Genomic DNA, 19,298 nt, shown 5'->3' on the forward strand with positions numbered 1-19,298 from the left:
TTGCGCTTATCTGTCCCTTTGGAATTTTCTCTCCTCCCATTGTGACCAGTAAGAGGGCTACCAAATAGTCCTAGTAAGGATGAATAAAGGTGAGGCACTTGGCTTGTTTCCGAGCTTGTTTCAGACAGCTACTATTTGCTCAGCAGAGGCCTCTGTTGAGCTAACTACAATTCACGAAAGCACTCATGGGTATTCTCTAGCTCCTCCCAACTCTGGCACAGCTGTTTTCAGGACTGATTAAACACCAGCTGTAACTATCAGTGTCCCATCCGTCTTCCATCTCTAGTGAGCTGGTTCCTGCTGCTATCCTATGTATTTTGATTGTTTTGTTTTTGATAAACGCCAATGAACTACTGAGAATAACTGCCCACCAAATACATATGGTTTTCATCTGGCAAATTTAACCTGAAAAAATAGAATGAAAAATAGGAAAACTAATTTTCGAGCTGAAATGAACTTGCTATTTTCAGGAATTTCCATATATTTTATCCTTCATTCTGGATGCAAGTTGCTCTCTTGTACCGCTTCATGCAGTAGCCTAATCTGTATTGCTGTTCTGTGCTGTTCTCGCCGTGAAAAAAGCCATGCTGGGCTGCAGATTGGGTCATATGCTCCTCTGCAGAGCAAAATCCAGAGCTGCTCACAAACAAGTATGCTCTCTGCACCCTTACCTTTATTAATTCACCTCAATGAGAAGCATTTGTCTGAAGAACCTGATGAGCTTTTCACTCCACTGTGTTAATGCTGTCCTACTCTGGGAATTTTCAGAAAATTCCTTCAGGATCAAACCCATTTTGTTGACTAAAATGAAGAGTTTGCTTAGAAAAAATAAAGCAATTAAAAAGTTTCTACCTTCAAAGCATTATGGCATTTGATATTGTGGTTCTGACTCCATTTGGATGCAGACTTTATAGTGCTTTCCATAAGCCACTGCTTCATTAAAGAGGGAAAGAAAAACCAAGCAAAACAATCCCACACTAGCATTAATTCTTGCAAGTATCACACTGCCCAGAGAATTCTTCTCTTTCTGACACAAATACCTTTCTGCAGCATGCCTCCATGCTGAAATCCTCCTGTGCGAGCAGAGAGTACTCCAGGATTTATGACGTCTCGAGTGAAGAAATATTTTGCCTTATGACAAGCAGGCAGCTGACTCCCCACCTGTGCCTTTCATTTCCACTTTGGAAACACTGCATTACTGGAAGATGCTGACATGAAAAAAAAAAAAAAAAAAAAAGACAGAAGTGGTAACTGGTTCTGGTTGGTATTGACAAGGGAGACAGAAACACAGGAGACAAAAGCTTACAAGGTCGGGGTGTTTTCATTCTTATGTTTTTGCAGATAATTTCAGCTGAGCTGCACTGCTTTCAACTTCATTGAAACAAGATTTATCCCCTCCTGCATTATGGCAAGGCGATCTTACTGCAATCACACAGACAGCACAGGAAGCATCCCACCGTTTTGTACTTCCATGCCAAGGGAGGTGTCACAATGTCTGTTCCTCACTGGTACTTGCTGTTTTTATCCTGATGCTTACCAGGAACACCCACTCCTTCAGCAGTGGCTGGGTGGGATAAGGAACTTTCTATTCTGCGCTGTCCTCACTTAGGCAGTTAACAAGAGAATGAGGGTGGTAGGACCAGGAATACTTTTCCTCCTGTGCCGTCATTCTCATACTGCACAGAGACCTGTCTTCCTCTCCTTTTGATCCTGTGCTTCTGTACCTTATCAATCTTCTGTATCTCAGTCAGTTCCTAAGAGAATCACAGCTCACTTAGTATTTGGAGGCACCAGGAGAATTTTTGCCCTTGGAACATTTTAGGTCTGCTAATCAAACAATGATCCACAAGAATCTCACAGCAGGTGGTTATGGTATCATTAATCTCACTTCAATTATGGAAAACTGAGGCACAGAGACACTGCTTGCACTTTAAACTCAGTTTTTTGTTCAACCTTTCCATGTTTATTCATTTTCCGATGCTTTGCTTTTTGCTATAAAGTATTTGCATAACTAATAGAACAAAGGCATCAAACAAGTCACTGAAAACAATTAAATGAAAGTATCGGTATAGAAAATTGCATTTCTTCTTCAAGATGATCATCTTTCAGTACAATGCGGCACGATGAGGTTCTTCTTGTGCTAGCAGATAGCTGTAACTGCATGCTTAGTGAAGTGCTAATATTGATCCTACAAGATGGAACAGGTTACACAGGCAATTGGTCAGGCAAAGCAGTGATGGCAGCACATGGGATATTATGGATGGTTGATGTAGCTGAGGATATCTATCTTTCTGTCTATCTATCTATTTTTCAGGATGTCTATCATCATGGAACTTAGCTATTAAGGAACAATGGCAGCACTTAATCATCGATAGATTAATACTGCATATGCCATTAATTAGGGATTGGGTCAGATTTCCCTCATTTTACCTTTGCTGCTCTTTTTTTTCTTCTGCAGTTGTGAGACAGTAGCATTTTCTCACAGACTGTATGTGTTGTTTTGGGACTTGTGTCAGTGGCAACAGCATAGCTCTGTGTGTCTGCCAGAGCTTGTTCAATTGAGCTCCTTTCCAGGAAAATAAAATAGCCAACTGATGAGACCTGTTATAAAATTTCAGACCCAGCATCTTTTCATGATATCTGGAATACTGTTTGGAAGCAGCAGCAGTGTGACCAGTCTGTGCACCTCACCCTTCTGTTACAGTCAGAAATAGGTGAAGAGCAGTGAGAGATTTTCCCAAGCAATACCTGCTGGAAAAGATACAACTTCTATTGCTGTATTTTCTCAATACTTAGTATTCAGCAAAGTGCCTGCAACAGTGCAGAGCTGTGTGTTTGCTGGTATTTTTCTTGTTCAAAGCTTTTGAGAACCCTTTTCTGAAGCATATAATGCTGCCTTGAAATTGGTCTCTAAATCACATTTTGAGAAGAAACAAGCAATTGGCTGGGTATTTTTGTGCTGTGCCATGGCTTGCTCAAGTCAGAAGAGCACCCTATCTCCTACTTGAATCTTGATTCTTGTCAGTCTGTGATCATCAAAGTCCTCATCAACACAACAGTGTCTCTCCCCTTTTATTTCTAATTTTTTTATTACTTTTATTTTTACATTACCAGTTACAAACTCTGCAACAGATTTCCTCCTTTTATTTCGGCATTTTAGGCTCTTCCATGGTTTTATACTCTTAGGATAATTAATTTATTGTTACAAAGTCTTACATTAAAACCAGTCTACCAAGGGCAGTGTTGGGAGTGATCACTGTGTCTCCTGTTTTTATATTAAGTGTTCCAAAAGGGGAGCTAGATAGTTTAAACTAAGCTATAGAGTTTCTGCCTTGACATTTGGAGGTAAAAATTTTCCTGTGACTGTCAGTCTCTCAGAAGAGGAGATGGCATTTGGAATAATCCAAAACTCCTGCAGAGTTACATTACTGTGGCAGCCAGACCAGAGTAAATCTAGTCTGAAGATCTATTGGTTCAATTACTGCTTGGGGTCAGGACATGCCATAAATTATTAGATATGCAAATGCAAAAGTGACTGTTGATGAAAGGAAGATGGATGGATTTCTTAAATACTCATAATCACTGCTAAGACTGGCTACAGATCGAGGTATAGTCACTTGCTTGTAAAAGGTTTCTATTTCATTCTTAGCTTTTACCCGTGTGCACATAAAGATATAATTTTATTTGTATGATATTTAAAAAATAAGCTTGGGAAGTCATGTGCAGGCCTGCTTTGAACCGATTCTGCAATATTCCATAATTTTTAGAAAATTCTGCAGAGAAAAGTTTGGAAAATTCTAATTCTCATTCTGCTCTCACCACAGTGTAAATCTGAAGCACTGCGCTGTATTGCATGAAGATACAATGATAACGTTTTTGGGAGAAGAATCAATTCCTTTGTTCTATGGAAGTAAGGTGGATGAAGAAAGCCACAAAACAAACTCAGGTTTGCAAATTTCTGTAGGGTGAATGAGTACTGGTACATGATAAACATCACCTTACCACGGCATGAACTCTGAGTACTGCAAGAGCAAGCCATGAGATTTTTGCGGGTATAAAAATGAAAAGAAAATTTTACTTAAAAAAATAATGTAATACATTTGCTTTTGCTGCCCCTTAAATGCATTATTTATGGTCTTATTTCTCAGTGCGATTAAAGGCGGAAGAATTTGACCTCTATCCCCATCATGTGCAGCGTCTGCTACATCTATAAAGACTTGTTGAATTTCTCTTGTGGGTTATCTCTTCTGGGAGAGGAGGTTTTACTACATATAAGACAAAATGATTGTGTGAGAATAGCGTGTGCTATTCAACGCCACCTGCTGCTGCAAGGGGAAATATATTCCCAGATGCACCTTGACTGAGCAGAAACAGATGAGAAAAGAACCCAAAGGAAAGAAAACCTGTTCTAGTTGATAGTAAGTTTGCTTTGCAGAAATATATCACAAAGCAAGAAGGAATATATTTTCCCAATACTGACACTAACATATTCCAAGCAGTCTATGAAAGCCAACAGTGTTTCTAAAAGATACATAATATTCTTCAGCTGGATGGTAGTTTCTAAAGAGTTTTCTAATCGGTTTTCTAAACATGTTTGAAAACTACTGCAGGATTTCTCAAAGCTTCCACTCACTTCCTAAATGTAAATCTCTTGCCAAATGGCGTTGCTATTATTACTGTGACACACACACACACACACACACACACACAAAAGTTTACATAGTTGGGGATGACAGTTAGATAGTAAATTGAGAGTTACTTGAGAATTCCCCAAGTAGAGTTCTGAGATTTGTTCATATATTGCATTTTCTGTAAAAGAAAACATATTAGGAAATACATTAATTTGCCCAAGCTGTGGCTTATGCAAAGGTAAAGTTGAGATGGAAAACAGACCAGGATTAGGGCATGGTTATCGAGCAACCAGTAGTTAGAGATCAGCTAAAGATGAGTTAGTACATTTTAAGGGTCCTTACTGTTATAACATCATCTGTTTGCTCTCCTGTGAAAGCAATTGCTCTACGTGCTTGATATAAAATAAACAAATACAATGCATTCTCTATACACAAAGACACAACAAATCCTACAAAGGACAGGTGCTTTTTAGAAACAACAGAAAGTCTTAGGCATGGTGTACCTTTAGACGATGGAAAAATCAAAAGCCCGAACCAAATGGAAGCAAGAAGAATCCACAAGGCCAGAGGGAGGCTTGGTCAGAGCTCTTATAGCAGATTTCCAGTCACATCTCCAAAGTGACATCCCTACCTCAGGACGGGTGTACCTGCAAATCCTTGCTGACTGTCGCCTGTAGGTTATCGTACTTGCAAGATTCCTACGGAAAAAAACACATGTATAAAGGAGTTACAACCATCTGTAGCAAAATGAGCTCTCTGCTAAGCTTTCTAGACCTGCATAAAAATATGGCTTATTGATCTACTGGTTAATATTTTAAAGTTAATTCGTCCTGAATGTTTCTCACTTGTTTGTGTGCAATGGCACAACGGGATAATTCTCTCAACTTTTGTCTCCTTATAGTACAGAGATTTTTTATTTTATTTATTTATTTATTTATTTTTGTAGATTACATTCAGAAATGGGAATGTTTTACAGCTGTGAGGAACTGAAATGAATTCATATTTCCAGAACTTAAGCCACAAGTAACTATATTTTCAGCAGTTGAATTTTCATTAAAATTTACAAAAGATCTCTGCCTTCACTGATTTATTGTGGCATCAGGTAAAACTACACACAGTGTATAAAATCCTGTGTTACTCCCCTTGTAGTTTGATCAAACACGTTATCAGTGATTGCAAGCACATTTTATAACCCTAGCTGCTGAATCGAAAAAAAGGTGATACAAGCATCAATCTCCAGGATAAAATCAGAGCACTTTCCACCACAGTTTGACCTTAGTGATGTCTTTGGATAGTCTTACTTGTCTAAGTCCTTGCAACAATTACCAAGGGACGGTTAGAAAATGCAGCTTTAATGGTGAGGGCTGGAATTACCAGCAGCATTGAAGTCTTAAACACTAACCCCAGAGATTTCCAAGCAGAGGAAGAATTTGAGGAAACTGTGAAGGTACTGTAGGCATGAAGTGGAAGAGGGCTGCAGGCACCAGCCACAGATTTTATTTGTGTTCTTTATTGTCTGCATCCCTGAACTCTGCAGTGTTATTAGCAAATACAAAAAGCTATAAATAAAAAAACAGCCGCAGATAACTGGACCTCAAGATACAGTTGACTCCAGCTATAGTTGCCAAATCTCCTTTATAGCATGAGACAACACAGTTAATTACAGGTCACAAAAATGTTAATTTCTGCCATAACACAAGTCACAGTCTAAGAATGAAAAAGCTTATTTTGGGGTTACGATGGTTTCTCCTAATAGAAGCTCTGGTAATTTGAAATCCTGTTTCATGTTAGTAGGCTACAGAATAGACAAAGAAAGGAGGGATAAATGCGACTTACTGATCTATGTTGTGGTTTGTAATGTAATAGTTAAATAACTTTAAAAACAAAACTATTTTTGGAAAGGCAAAGTATTGAAGATAAAGAAAATAGACGAGAAGATCATAGAGATCTATTTTGAGCAATGTCAGTAGCATCTGCTTATAACTAACACTAAGTAATTTTCTAATTAGTATAACGTTTTTAAAATGTTCAGTCCTGGTGACCCAGCAAATGAATACGTGAATAGTATCTCATGAACAAACCTCCCCACAGTGAAAGAATCACCAACCATTAAGCCTGTTCCAAAGTACATTGGGTAATAATTAAGATAAACATTATGCAAAGGATGGAGTTAATTATATTACATATAGTCAGACACTGGTCACTCTACAAATTGTAGCTTTTCTCCTAATTTTCACTTATTATCAAAGGTATTTCAAGGACTGTAAAATAACACAAACTGAGCAGTTACAAAGATGATATGCATTTAAGTTCAAAACTACGTTTCAAGCTTTCTGAAATAAATTACATACAATTTCAGGAAATAACACACCATTCTCACACAACCTGTAATTGCTGCTGCAAAAACGGTAAACTCATTTTTGGAAGGGAAACAGCATTCATTTAGCAGGTCTCATAGTGACACATGAAGCAGAAAGGTAATTTGCATGGATATTGTAATCTCAGTTTATATAGGGAGGATACTTGGATAAAAAGAACATACAACTGCAACTTTATAAGGACAAACAGTCAGACCAGTTTCAATTAATATCCAGCTCCTACTGCAGATCACAAAATCTCTTCACTAACAAGGGGAGGGTTGCAACCTTCTACAGCTTGCATTCATCATCACAACCACTATTTTTATTTGATTTTTTTTATTTTATTTACTTATTTATTTTTTGCTAGAGGGAAGTGCTTGTGGATTTGAGAATCCTCAGCATAGGTTGTAAATGTATGTGCATATGAACATTTCTAAAATTCCAGCATATAGGTCAGTATGGAGCTTTCTAAATCCCTAACAAACATCTTTTTGTGTCCCTTCATGTCACATTTAATTGTCCATGGTGAAAGAAAACCCTAATCAGGATTCAACAGGAGTACTCCAAGACATGTATCTTTCCAACCTAGAGTATCCTGTGATCCTCTGAAAGCCTATTAGGAAAAAAGCAAGTTTTCATTCTGTTTGAAACCCCAAACAAATTAAATAATTTAAAATTCTTGCTCTTGACTATTGTGTGGCATTTGTACAACAGTTGTACAACAGTGAGGTGCAATGAGACGCACTGAGGAAATGCTCAGTTCACAAAGATCTCATTCCTTTCAGAATCTGGCCCAGGAGAACAGCATTAAAGCACTACGTTAAAACAGGTTTTAAAAGTCGTTTCACAATCTATCAAAAAGAACTGATTTCTGGTCTTGTTTCTGTAATTTCCCCACATATTCTTAATATCTGTTTGTTCCACTTAGTTACCCATCATCACCTCTCAGGAATAATCTGTGTGGGCTAAGAAATAAATAAGTTATGCATACAGAGTAGCTGTACAGTGACTTGCATTGCTTTTTCTAAGTAAGAAGCCAACAAGTGTAACTCTAGTTTTACTAGTTCACTGCACTCACACTGAGCTCAGCTAGGTACCTTCACTGATTATTAACAGAAAAGCCTGGGCCCATTAAAGTCAACAAAAGTTTTCCCTCTATTTTTTTTTCCTCAAAGATGCTCCAACATCACCCAGAAGGATAAGCTCTGTGCATGCATCCCAGATCCACATGTGACCTGCAGAAAACAGACTTTGTGCAACTGAAGTCACTTTCAATTTGTTCCTGTGTGGTCCAATCTAAACAATGCTAACGCAATTCAGACTGAACTATTTGTTAGAAAGTCTTTGTCATATAAAAAAATGCTAAAAGAAATTTTATTTTGATAGGTGAAACACATTTTCATCTAGAACTACAGATATTTAAGAACATTTCTGTATTTCAACACAAAATGCATTAGAGTCTTTGAATGAAAGGCTTTATAAAAATGTAAATGCGCTCCACAATAATTACAGTGACAATAGATTTTGTTTTCAGCAGCCTTACGAGTACATGGGCTTACAACACTGTGTTTGTAGCAGGGCTGGTTACACAGCCACGTTGGTTTGCAGAGCAGTTTAAAGACAAACAGGAATGGAAGGTCTTTGACCGGAGAGGCTGACAATTTAAATAAGGCTGACAATCTAACACACAGCAGCAACAGTGCTGTTCAGTGGGCAGGAAGGGCAACAACACACACTGAGCAATGGGAAGTGATCTTGCAAGAGCATTAATTTGAAGGAATCTGGGTGAGCACACCATTGTTTTGTATAATTTTTAATTTGAGGAGTGCGACTCCCCAGAGACAGCAATAAACCAAAACTTCTGGAACAGAAGACAGCACAGAGAAGAAGAGGAAGAGCATCTGATAGAAAATGTATGGAGAGAAAAGATCTGAAATGACAGCTTTTTCTCCCAGGGTTGGGTGCATTTGCAAAACATACATAGAAACATAGAAAGTGGTGCTGGGCATGTGTTTGTGTGAGGGTCAGAGATGGAGCAGGACGAGTGAACTCCTATCGTAATAAAGTGCCATACAATTATTGCAATAGCCTTTGAGAGAAATCATAGCTCTTGGAGAGCCATGTTGAGGTGGCTGCTGCTCATGTAGAGAGTCATTGCTATGATTTCCTGCAGGTCTGGGAGGGAAATTATCTGCTGCAGTAAATTCACAAGCTTAGCATTTGTTGCCACTGTGACTAAAGGTTAATGTTTCCTTGCCTGACTGAATCAAGATCACCAGTTGCCCATTACCTATTTTTATGGCCTTACTCATGTTTGATTTCAGCAGATTTTGAGTAATCTCATCCTGTGAATGTTAAATTAAAGCCATGTATGTAAAAGGTTAAGTTTTGTTACTGCAAAACAAAGCAATTTCATGACTTTTTTTTTCCTTTTGTGGCATATCGGGTCAATGAGGGCTCATTCAGGCAGTGCAGGCTGAAAGCACAGCCATCCTCTCAGCAAGGCCCAGCAAGGAGGGGATGCAGGGCCTTGCAGCACAGAGACAGCTCCTGGGGTACAGCTCCTTGTGGGGCAGGTGGCTGTGTGCAAAGCAAGGCTGCTCCTGATCCACGAAAACACACAGCAAGAGCCTGAAGGCTGTTGGGGATGGGGGGAAAGGCTTTTTGGACGACTCGCTTGTCTGAACCCACTTCCAAAAGCTAGAGTCATTTGGTAAATTTTGGGCAATAATGCCCCACAGAGCATTGCTTTCCTCTAAATACTCCACAACATTTGAATGAAGCTATCTTTTATGCACTTGTCTGAAAACGAGAATAAAATCCTGAAATTCTTTAAATTGATATGCTATTGTGTGACTGTGCCCCTACTCAGAGCAACTAATTGCATAATTTAGCCATAAATCTGACCTGAACAATGTCTTTCTGTTGAAAGTTCACCTTTCTCTCAAGTTGGCAGCGAGTTAACCCTAAAGACTTGAACCTGTGTTTGCAAAGTTGTGCCTGAGCCCGGTCATAAAGAGCAGCCGCAAGGGACACAGCTGGAAGCGTTAACCACGGATGTTCCATTAGAGAGCACCGCTCTGTGTCTTCTACGCTGAACTATCAACTTGCTACACAGGTGCCAAAAAGACAAGCCCTGAACTTTTCTCATGAAAAGACTGTGAGGCCACACCAGTTCCAAGCTGGCAAAGAATGAATCAGTGAGGATGAGGAGGTGCATGCAGGAGGCAGAAAGAAGCCTGAGAGGCAGAGGCAGCAGGCGATTTCTCTTTGTTATCAAGTGAAATGACTCCACAAATATGACAATAAATCACTGCAGGAATCAATCTGAGTGGAGGCAACTGCTCCATGCTGATAATGCATCAATCAATATTTAATGTTTACACTTTAATTAATCTGCACGTAGGAAGCATTCTTTCAGTGACAAAAAAGTGATGAGAAATAAAACACCTTTTATATCAAACAGCGACGAATGGCTGCCTATCTGTGAGGCTTTGATTGGGCCCTCAATTGATCATTGCAGCCATTTCGATTGCGCTGGTGTACAATGTCGCATTTGGGTATAACACAAACACTGGGGCTGTGAAGGAAGGAGGGGGAGCTTCTGAATCTGCTTCTGAGTGATTACAACTTTATCAGAACAAAGAAAGACTGATAGCAAAGTATGAATTCTTTGAAAACACCGGACAGAAGGCAAACAAAATAAAAGATTCTCAACATCTGCATTGATGACACCAATCTGAACAGATTTTTACCATGTATTACAGTTATTCATACCTACTAAGGCTTTGCATAGAAAAAACAATTCAGATGTTGACTGGCAAAACTGTCTTCCCTTATCAGAGCTCCCAGTGGAGATGAACCATTTTGGTGTCATTCTGCACATAAGCAGAGTGCTAGGTGTACCATGGACACAGGGGAAGGCACTGCTCCTGCTGCACAGTATTCACCCAGGGCTCTGTTTAACCCTTGTAAACTCTAGTTTCTTCTTTTTAAAGGGCCTGATTCATTGTTCATTGATGTCAACGGAATGACTTCTATTGACTTCAGTGGGCATTGCATTAGTCCATAGATGAATGGTATTGAAAGGCACGGTGATGAAAGACGAATGAAAAGACAGTCATGTGAGACCAGTAACGTTCAATTATTTCTTTAAAAAAGGAAGCTACAGCAACATATGCTCATACATAACCAAAAGTTTCCTATGCCTGCTTCTAAAATAATTGCTTGAAATGTACTGGATTTTTGTAAAATAAATACAATATTATCAAATTCAAGTATACACGGGGTTTATCTTTATAGAGCTAAGCTCAATTTAAATGATTAGAGGTATGGACAAGGATACAGAACAGCAGGGCGGAACCCAGGAAATTCTTACTGCACTTTATGTGCTATTTTTAACTTGCGCGGTCTGTCTTAACGTTAGGATCATGTAAAGGACAACAGCAAAGGTAAATCTCTTTAAGCTTTTTCACTGAAGAATATTTGCTGTTTTACTAGTCAATAAATAGGACGATTCTACCTATGAAATAATGATAACAAGTACCCAAAATGCCTGCCCAAATTTGCAGCTTCCCTGCTTAGGATGCTGAGATTGCTGGTTTAGCCAATGTGTGAACAACCATGGAAATAATACTAAGCTTTATAGATAATGTACTAGAAGAAATTTGAAAACATGAATCCTCAGTCCAACATAGAATGGATGGAGTTTTTCTGTGGTTCACAGTTTTACAGTCCATTCCAAAAGTGTAAGGCACTCAGAAATGCACTCCTACAGCTGGTGACAGTTCAGATACCAAGACTCTGAGCCAACAAAGTATTCAAAGCATGAATGACATCAGAAGACTTTCATTTGCTGGTCAAAAAGCTTTAAAACATAACTGCACATGAAAATTGGGGAAGTGTTCACAGAGGAAATGAAAGAAGATTATTATGATATTTAAAATGCAATAATAGAACAACTCCCCAAAACTAAAGGAAGCCTTTTTACTTCTGTTGTTTACTTATCGTTCCTACTTAGTCTTCCCACAGAACTTTGTATTTAAAGAAAGAAAAAGCTAAGATTTCATTAACTCCATAAAAATGGAATCAATGCATTCTCCCCCAAATCCATAAATAGCTTTTCAGCAGATTTTAACACGCACACACACATCCACACAAAGAGTTGAGTCTGCAGTTTGTCTTTGCCATAAAGACTTCTTCCCCCTTCTGTGCAAAGCAGATGAACAAGCTAAAAAAAAAAAAAGGGCAAAGTCAAAGGAGAGGAATGCCCCATTGTAATGCATGATCAACTGCAAATATTTATAGAAAAGATGCACATCAGGATCACCCTAGGACAGCTTTAACATGCAGAGTTAATGTTTATGGAGCAAAATCAACTTACTGAATGTGAAGTTCTGATTTCCCTCATATGCACCCAAAGTAAATTCACACACATACAAACATTACTTGTTTGACAGAACCTTTAGAGAGCGATGCAATTCTAAATGTATTTACATATTCTTAATGCTGTCACTGGTAGGCAAAAAAGTTCACAGCTATATTTTCTGATGATTTTTTTCTCCAGTCATGTACAGCTTTTTACTACACACAAAAGAGGAACAGTAGAACAAGCCGGAAAACCAAATCCTAGCTCCTCTGAGCCTCACCTGCTTTGGAGCTCCACTGAGCTGCGTGGTTTGGTCTAGAGCAGCAATCCTAACATGCAGGGAGGTAAGCCCCGTGCCGTGATTTTAAAGCCTCTTAGGTGAGAGCAGGACTTCATAACACTCAGACATTTCAGCTAGCTAAGCCTATGTCACCCACTCTTTGACACAGCTGGCAGGGCTGCAGTGAGCACCCAGGTCTATCAGCAGCTCAGGCTGCAAAAGCCCAAGCATTCGTGCCCTCTCCCAACACCTCCTGTGGCTGTAGTTGGTAACATCAGCCTAAGAACTAACAGTCCAGCTGCATAAGGAGCACCCCGTAGGGTCTAGAAATACTGCTCCCTGCTTAGCACCAGGGCTTAGGCTACTTTTCCACCCCAGCCTTGTTACAGCTGTCTGTTGGATTTAAAAAAAAAAAAAAAAAAAAAAGAAAAAAAGTAGGAGACTGATGTGTACTAAAAAAAACCTGGAAGACTAATAATTCATTAACCTGACAAATGAAATGTAAGTCTTATCGATCAAGAGTAAAACTTCTTGGTTACAAAGGAAGCATATATTATTCTGACAGTATTTTCACAAGACAAACTGAAGCTACAGGGAAGGCAACCAATTTGATTCAAATAAGTGTCTTTCCTCAGAAACATTCACGATTACAGTCATCAGGTACAGGTTGATGGGGGTAGTGCTACTACCCCCGGCTTTACGGATGGAGAACTGCACAACAGCAAGGAAGGGGGACTGAAACACTCTCATTATCTGTAACTGCTGCTTCTATGGAAAATGCTAAGCAAAAATCTGACTCCTGGTCACTGAATCGTGCCTCTGCTAAATGGCAACATGGAAAGATGCATGTCACCACACACACAAAAGACAATCTCTTCTCCCTCCTTCATCACTAGCACTGAAAAGCCAAGGGCTTATTGTGCAGCTAATGAGAATGAATACACTTGCAGCTGGCCTTCCACCACCTGTAGAAAGTAAAAGTCGGCCAAAAACCTGTGAGACTCTCCAGTTGTAATGAATGGATGGAAACCAAGAGTGTGGCTCCGATTCAAGTCCCAGCCTAATAGCAGTACAGTGCCAGCGCCAATAGACCCACTTAAAAGCAGAGGGTTCGGAGGCAGTGTCTGGCATTTCATGATGGTAAAATATACAAGGGCAGGCATCAATTTACCTTGGTTAGTTATGTTTTAGTTATGTTGTATTTTGGCGCCCAAAGGCATGATTTATAATTCTAATAATAAAATGTATTATAAAGTATAAGCCAAGCACATGCAGATCTAATTCTATTTCCTCTCAGAGGAAAGAGCTAAGCTGTTAAGCTCCAGGTTCTTTCAACATTTCCTACTTGCAACAAGCACAAAAATCTGAAAGCAACGTCTGCATTACTTTTACACAGTTCATGGAGAGCAAGTTAAATGACTTACTGCGTACATATATACATATATATGGGGGCTGATCCAAAAGTAATGCCTCCTATTTAATTATTTTGGCCCACAATATCAGAAGTGCATGTTTAGTGGTGTACCAGAAGAGGCTGAACTTTCCCATTACATTTTGTTGCTGTGTGTCAGATGGCAGCAGAGAGGCACTCTGACAGAATGGTGTCTGACATGGAAGTGTGGATGAAGCAAAGGTGTATCACTGAATTCCTTCATGCAGTAAAAATGGCATCCACTGGCATTCATTAATGCTTGCTGAATGTTTGTGGAAACCTGTCAGTGGATGTCAGCACAGGGAGGTGGCGGGTGGTGCATTTTAGCAGTAGCAACAACAACCTGAAAGACAAGCCATGTTCAGATGCATATTTTTATGAGCGTGGCACACAGACTCCTGTTCATTGCTAATGGTGGTGACTATGTTGAAAAACAGTGTTTTGCATCTGAGAATTTGCTCTATCAAATAATGATACTGCACACTTTGTATCTGTTGTAGTTTCTATGGAAATAAGTAGGAGGCATTACTTTCAGAGTAACCCACGTATATATTTAACCCCCAAAATATGTTTCTGGCACCTCAGCATTGCAGCTGTCACAATGCCTGGTGTTCAGGGAAGCTGAAGTTAGAGAGAAGCAAACCAATCTAGTTCAGACACCCTCTTCACATCTGGAAAATTATCAAGCTTAAGCCTGCAGGGCAGCACTTCTGCTTGTCCCTCCAGAGAGAACATCCAGGTCAGCTGAGGGACTTACCGAGTCCGCCGGGATGGAGAAAATCCTGCTGCACTTGGGGGACACACAGCGATGTGAGACGCACAGCACTGCCTGGTGCCTGAAGGGAGGGCAACGACTATCACTTCTAGCAAACCCACTGGCATTCCCACCAGATTGCCAAGTCCTTCTCATGTGGAAGGAATTTAAGGTCTCTAAGTATTTATTGTATGTATTTTTAATGACAATAGCTATGCAACGGAGAATTCTTTCAACTGTTTTTGTAAATTCAATAAAGAACATCCACCCTTGGTCTCTCTTAGACCAGACAAGATGTGCCTGATGTTGCATTCGCTTTGTTTCCCAGACATCTTTTGTTTCCTGGCCTTCACATTCTTTATTAATTTTAATTGGGTAAATACTAAGCCTTCACAAAGGCACTGGAGACTGGGTGCGGTTTATGTCTTGCCAATTGCCCATCTGCTTTTCGGAAGGTCCTGCAGGCTGGTGACATGAGTAATAATGCCTGTACATGGGAAGGTCTGGGAGGTGGGGAGGATGCTAACCAGAGCAGGAGGAAGTCAGATGTAAAGAATAAAACCAGATAAGACAGGAGGTTTGGATGGCCTCAGAACCCTGTCAGTCTATTTGTTTTTGCTGTGACATATGTCCCACGTCTCCTGTAACATGGGATGCTTGTGATAACAGCAGCACCTAGTTTACATGGACCTAGCTTACACAGGAAATGGATACTAAGGACAAAAAGAAAGTTAGAGGCAGTTTTGCCAGAATAACTAGACACTTACTGTTGCACTGAATTAGACAAAGCAGCACAACTCAGGAATCTAATCCGGCATATTATGCAAGTCAGATGTAGGTCCCTCTATATGAAGTCAGATTAGCTAAACTAATGTAATCAGAAGTACAAATAACTCTTTGTAATTCTGCAAAATTTAAGTGTCATATCAAAACTCTAAAGCCAGTGCAGTTATATTACTGCTACACTTATAAATGAATATGTTCATAAGTAAGAACTGTATCAATCATAAAAAGTTTTTCTATTAAATTTTCTTTTGACATCTTTAAGAAACTTAGACAGTAAGGTCAGGGCCCATCTCTAATTTAAAATTAAAAAACAAACAAACAACAACATCAAGGTAATAAGCTAAAGCATTTGAGAGGCTCCTGCTCTGCTCTGGTTGTAAAATTGAGCCTCATTGCTATGTTGCATTATGCCCACTCTTGTTTGCAAATAAAAACTGTGGAGAATGCTCTGACTTCCTTCCTTTGCCATTGGAGAACATGGTACTCTGAGCCACTCGGCAAGCTTTCTGGCTCTGCTGTTGAAGGCACTTAGTGGGACGCACTGAGCATGACAGAAAAACTGTCAGTAACTTATTGAAAAAAACACAGTATCTAAGAGCCTGACTAGCGACTGCACTGTCAATAGACTTTACAATACAATACATATATACTTACATACATAAGTTATAATAAAAAAAATTCACTGCAGGCATTGTCACTCCAGTTTCACTGATTAACATTGATAATAATGGCGAGGTGATACTGTTCATCTTATCTGAACTGAACATATAACGAAGAAGAGCTAATAAAAATACAGCTACCAAACATACTAAATGGTCCTTAATCTTATGAAATTGTTCCTTACTCACATGAACAGCCAGTGTCATTGATGTCAGTGGCCCAAATTCTGCCCTGGTTAATCACATACTGTTACCTCCAGTAGGAATTGTTCTCAATTTAGGATCAAAGACCATAGTTTGCTGGGGCCACTCTTTCAAGGGAGGATTGGGCCCAGACTTTTAATAAGGGGCTTGGTGGTTTACAAAGAGGTGATTAAGATCTTCCTTTGAAAAAACTCACAAATGTAGAGTTCTTCTTTTGGATTATAACAGCACAGATAGCTATAGCTGGTGGATTTCAGAGCATTAACTGCTAATCCACGAGTGAACTGAAAGGGTTTTGTTTGTTTGTTTTGCTATTACAGTATTTAAACTTGTCAACCTTCAGTTCTCAGTCAGTCATATTTAAGTTTCTTAGCAAAATCTCTAAGGATCTCAGTATTTTCTGCAAGTTCTTGTTCTGTTTTTATATTCTCCTCATTGTCCTGAAAGTCTTTGTGAATACATCCAAGAATTCGAGATGTCCTGGCTATATGCAAGACCTAGGGTGTTTGTTTCTTTCTTTTGTAATTTTTGGGGAGTGGTGTTGTTTGGCCTTATCTATGGAAAAGCTTGGACTTTTTTTCTGCAAAGTCAAACCACAAAGTTTTGGAAACTAACCCACAATATAAAAGTTTCTAGTTTCCTTAAGTGACATTCAAGGATTGCTGTTTGTCAGTGACAAAAAGAAAGTACTTAGTGTAATTATTATAGCACCTCAGTAAAAATCAGATTCTAGCCGTAGGTGATTGCAGCTATAAAGTTTCCAGAATAGGAACAATGAGCCCTATGAAACTAATGAAAAAAATCGCCAACTTCCTCACTCCAAAGTCTGATTTTTACAAGGACTCCATTTCTTCCTGGTTGCCAAAAACGAGCAGTTTATTCGAATCTAGCTTAAGTCTCCAGGAAAACAATTTTAATGTAAAATGGAATAATGTTGAAGCAATGACAGGATAATTAAGTGGTTTCAAAATCCAGCAATATTTAGGTGCACTTACTGTAGCGTGATCTAGCAATGAAAATAAAGAAATAATATTCTGATGATAGCACAGCTAAAGATAATAAATATCCAGACATATCCCTTGCTGTATCACTGAACTGTAATCAAATGAATTAGAAATCTAATGACTACTTTGACACAAACAGGTATTTAATATGCTGCAAATGTACCAGATTTTCCCCCTCAAGCATTAGTAAAATCCCCAAGAAAATTAAAATCTAGGTCATAGCTAAATTCCTTTGAAACTGGGACTTAAATAAAAAAGAGTTTAGTCACTGTAAGAATTCTTTGTGCTCTTACATTTTTATAAGGTTAAAGCTAAAAATAAGATCAAAATCTTTTTGGAGTTGCGTTAGAAAATAAACCAGGTGTGTACAGAAAGCCATCACACCACAGATGCCTGCTAAACAGATGCCGACCAATAAATTAATTTAAGCTACTCTTCTTCGCATCAGAGAAAAGAAAAGAACTGTTAGGGACATTAATGGGATGACATTCTCTTAACTGGCAAGTTTTTCATACTTATTCTCCATTGTATAAGTGACTGATACTACTCCAATGTTTTCTGAGAGGAAAAGGGAACCACTGTCCGGAAAGCAGAGGAGTTTGTCATCTCTCTCTAGTTTGTCAGATAGATCCAGAGAGGCAGAACAACTATTTATCAGTCATGAGAAGTGAATAAGGGAACAAGGTTTAGACACTGACCCGATACAAAAAATTTCCAGTAATTCCTGACATAACAACTCAAAAATTCAGAGTTTAGGTGTCAAATATTTTGCTCTCCTTAGTCAGCTATTCCTCATGGTGAGAATTAGCATTTCAACTGATCGAATGAAAAAGTACCCTGTACTGATCCAAAATGTGACTGCATGTGCAGGATTTTTAAAAAACGAATAAAGAATCTGAAGAACAGTCCTTGAAGGGGCTGCATGACTCCTTGAAACATAAGCTTCTCTAGCACTTTAAGGACAGCCATTTTATGTTTCTACATTTCTTCCAATCACACAAACTTAATTTGCTCTGTTTTGTTTTTTTTGTTGTTGTTGTTTTGTTTTTTGTTTTGTTTGGTTTTTTTTGAAGCCACACAATTGCTAGAAGAAGGAATTAGGTGTATGGGGTTATTAAACATGGCATTCACCCACTGCTCCTACACAGAAAACGCAGCACAGAAAAAAACCCACCAAAGCTGCTTAATATGAAAGGCAGCTAACCTAAAAACTGAAACTTGAACTGAGCGGTGTGTGCTAATCTTTCTCAAATACACTTATGAAAGCCCATTGTCATTGCTTGCGGCAAGTGTTCATGTGAAGGATAGCTCCTCAATTCTGAGCGCACCAGTAATAAACAAAGAATGTTGTCCCCATGTTAATTTTCAGATTCTTCTGTCCATCTTCAGCTACTTGAATGGCAAACACTTCACAATCTGGGGTCATTTGTGATAAACTTTGATAAAAGCCGCCATTCATTACCAGTGATTTCCTTAATCCTCATGTTGTTTGTAAGGGAAAGAATGAAATTTTGTGTTATTTGCTCTACTTGGTCTACAATCTAAATAATACATTAACCACATTAATAAAATACTTGCCAGATCAAAATCTTAATAGCCAGTTTTAGTCTTGCCATTGTTTATTGATGTGTTTGCCAGTCTATCTAGAGACAAGGGAAATCTTAATAGCTGTGGCCACTCATTAGCAAAGTACCATGGAGTCCTAATCCCATAAAGATATTAAACTATTTTTCCTTACAACAGCAACAAATGGATGGAATTCTCATTACTTATTAAGATGTGGTACATTCTTTGCATATTGAGTTTCTTCTTATACTTTG

The sequence above is a fragment of the Lagopus muta genome, chromosome 12 (assembly GCF_023343835.1).
Source record: "Lagopus muta isolate bLagMut1 chromosome 12, bLagMut1 primary, whole genome shotgun sequence".
Taxonomy (NCBI): domain Eukaryota; kingdom Metazoa; phylum Chordata; class Aves; order Galliformes; family Phasianidae; genus Lagopus; species Lagopus muta.